Source organism: Hypomesus nipponensis, chromosome 5, assembly GCF_054491055.1.
Source record: "Hypomesus nipponensis isolate SF chromosome 5, ASM5449105v1, whole genome shotgun sequence".
Classification (NCBI taxonomy): Eukaryota; Metazoa; Chordata; class Actinopteri; order Osmeriformes; family Osmeridae; genus Hypomesus; species Hypomesus nipponensis.
The window spans coordinates 8,451,891-8,455,917 of NC_140365.1; positions in this window are offsets into that span (position 1 = coordinate 8,451,891).

Sequence of the window (4,027 nt, forward strand, 5' to 3'; positions counted from 1 at the left end):
CTTCTTTTCTTCTTTATTGCAGACGGACGTGTCTCTCTATTTACTCTGTATCCTCCCTACGATACGCACATAGCATAGCGGGTCCCGTTAGCATTCGCTTTGGAAAATGTAGACCTGCGGTGGTACTGAGGAAAATTACACAATATCGCTATTACTGACAAAAATAACTTTCAGATTTTATCATCCAATTAAACTAAATGGGCACTGAAGCCCCCGAATAATATAAAATCCAGCAATTGACAAATACATTGGTGCCCAGTCTGAATGCAGATTAACTCTGGGGTCAAAGAGGAACTGATGCACGTTGCTGCAGCACGGAGCAACACATGCGTGGTTTCACCAAGCGGAAGCATAGTTAAGGAAACATAAACTTCAGGTTTATGTTTATTTGATTTTTTTTATAAAATCACTCTGAAGTTAGTGTCATGTGTGATGTCCTGATTGAGAATAATAGATAAGATGTATGCCAAGGTCCTATGGGGTTTATAGGCTACTGATTTAGTTGCACTCTAACCGGTTTTAATTATTTGACAGGCTTGTAGCCTATTGCACATGATAGGCGGCAAATGCCATTTTTACTCAAATGAGTGATGCGGCAGAGCGTAGGCTACTCGTCAGCACCACGGACAGCACCCACAATGAAGCACGTCTGTTCAGCACACAGGACAGCTCCCCCAGATTTTTCGCCTTTGGTAAACCGTGGTCTCGTCAGGAACGGCGTCGGAGGCTTCGGTATAACGAAAATGTGTTCATGTCAAAAATGAACGCTGTTTCACGCATGGGTTACGTCTAAACTCTGTCATCAGACAGTAATAAAGAAAAAAACTTAAATAATCTTTCAAAAACCTAGTTAAGTTTGTTGTCTTCTAGCACCGCAGTTACTGTTTTCAATGTTTTCCTTAAGATCTTCACAAGTGTTCTTGAAATCTTCGCAAGTCTACTTGTTATTAATGCTGCACATTTAGGTAATTTACGGGCAAGTGTGTTTTACATGGTTTACCATCTAAGTAATTCTTAACTGGGACACATTCATACATAAAAACGCAAATCCCAGAGAAATAAACACACAACACGATTTGCATGTTCGTGATGTCATCAGGGTGTCACGTGCCCCCAACTTCACAGATTGTCTACAATGCTTTGAAGGATGTGATGTATGCTTTGCTATCCCTTGGGGTTTGGTTTACTCTCTAATGCCCTGCTGTTTATACGTTGAACTGGGAGGTATTTGTCCCACATTTATGTGTAGTTATAAGGAACTGTATCAAAATGAGCTACAAACAGCTTAAATGTTATGACGTTTTCCCCAATAATACAAGAATTACAAAGAACCAAATGCTTATTCTATAATAAGGTCATTCAGACCAAAGGTTCAGAGAGATGTGGGTATCAAGCTTTTACCAAATATGAAAACATGCTGAATGACAAAGGCAATATCAAGAACCTTTCCACCCTAAAACACACGTCTACACACCAGCAGACTCACAGAATGCGGGTCCTCTGAGGACAGCTGCAGCCACGGGGACCTCTGCATGGATGTTAATCCACTGCTTTTCCCCTTGTCAACTTTGTGTCATTAATCTGCTGTTACTTCAGACGTGATCATCGATGGTGTCCTTGCTTTCAACCGTCGGCATGCCAGCCATGTCAGTTCGTTTGTAGTATTTGTTCAGAGAAAATACAATTGGATGTCCTATCCAAAGCTGTCAGCCCTGCATTCATGAAAGATTGAGTGCTTTTGTTTGTCAACAATGTCAGAACTAGTGATGCTGAAAGGTGTACAACCACTTCAAAAAAATGAAAGATTATGCATAAACTATTGGGGCATAAAATATAATTTCCGGGAAGCCCCTTAGATTAAATAAGTATTTTTCAAAATTATTTTGTCCCAATAAATGGTTGAACACAATTTCCCAATATTGCCTCAGGCACTGTCCGCAATGTAATTTCCACTAAAGTACGCAACTTATAAAATGTTGAAGAGTTTTAGGTTACGTTTCAACGGTCTGACATCCACATGGATGTTTAGTGGCTACTTTCAGGTTAATCATAACAAAAACATCACACTGTGTGTATATGTAGAAACTACACTTTTACTAGATCACTGACCCGGAAAATCATTGGAATTTCATCACTAAATTAAAAAATAGTCTCAGGCAATGCTTGTCGTCAAATCAGATAACACTTTACAGTAATTCATTTTTCATGCACACACAGTACATCTTTATCTTTATCAAGTGTAATTGTACATGCATGCAAATAATTGCATGATACCGATTATGCCGGTAGGTATGACTCAGATTGTTTCATAAGGTCAGTAAGAGTATTCACTTCCAAATAACACAAAATATATCATCTCAAACACATTATACCTTTCCAACTATGATGGTAAGGTTAGGGAATGCAGATTTTATTTTTGTCAATGTAAAAAATGTAATAATTAAATTTATTTGTGAAAATAGTACTGCAAAAAGTACTATAAGTGTAAAAAGTATTGCAAACAAATGAGGTGTGTATAATTATGACATACTGCAGATCAATTTAAGTTTTTAATTATTCCTGTCCTCCAGGGGATATATGATCCTATATTGCCTGCCTTGTTATTGTATGTGCTTGTGCTATGCTAGCTGCTCCAAGGCAGGAAGTTTCCCCTTAGATACAACCACACTGCCGAAGACAAATCAGTTTCCATTGCAACAAATGGTCAAATCAACACACAAGTGTAGTACAGTGACCTGAATCAGGTACTTAGATAATACAATTTAAATCAAACTATATACGGTAGTGTTCTATTTGAATTGTGTAAGTACCATTCCTTGTAGGCCTGCCTCTTGAGTTACAGACAGATTTTAAATCCATTTGATGGTTTATCAGTTTCTTTGGAGATTAAAGATGGGATTTTGACCATTACCTCAACCTTACATTAAGTACTCATTTTGTCCTGGTAGATGATGACATGAGGAACAGAGAGCTTTGAGAGAAACAGAGAGTCAGCAGTTATGACAGGGACATCATTTTTCAGTCAAACTCCATAGAACAGACTTGCTTTCAAAAGCATTTTCATTGTCCATGCAACCAAACAGCCTATTATAGGGTAACCCATTACCCATTACAGTCATCATTAATGTATAGATCAGTTATCAATATGCAGGTTAACATTATGCTGACTGAGTGCTCACAATTTTGAGTTTTTATATAAGAATTATATTTAAGATTTCTATTTGGATTCTGTGTGTGAGGTCCCACACGATTCCAGCTTAAATAGTGTACAGTAAATATTCTACAGAGGCTGTATAGGTCAGCTGTACACATTCAACACAACATGCATGTTGTCATTACCAGTGCCAGAACAGAATACACTAAGATTAGTAAAGTAAAATAGTGTAAAAGAAAATACACAATTTTCAGAAAATAGAAACGAATATAGTATTGTAATGAATGCAGTATTTAAATGAACGTAATAAAAACAAATGTCCCCCAAGCCACTCAATCACATAAAGCAACAACAGAAAAAAGGGAGGTTTGGAACGTGTGTCGCATGCTGTCAGAGTGGTTTCATCAGGACGTGGCTGTAAACGGTTCCCTTGGAGGGTGTGCACCTGCTGCTCTGCCTCGCCACAGATTCCTCCACAGCAGCTGATACGACACTCACTCTACCCGCCAAGTACTGCACATCACCCATTCCAGTTTGGGATGTATTGCCCACTCGTCCTTTGACAAGTGAATGACATTACATGTATAATCCGGAAATGATGGTTGTCACCTGAAACGCAGATAAATGTCTTTAGTTGCTCAGTTTGACGAGGGACAAATAAGGGGCGGTGTGCCATAACCCATATTTTCTCCCGGCAGGTACCGAGGGGTGGGGGAGGCCCAGTGCATCCAGTGAAGGCCTCGATAATGAAATGTCCACATAAACCAGTAAGCCTCCCCAGTTCTTCTTCCTGTACATGGGTCTGTGGTCCAAGAGTCACTGGACCATGTTCAATCTGTCAGCCATGGTTTACCTCAAAGCAGGAAGGAAACC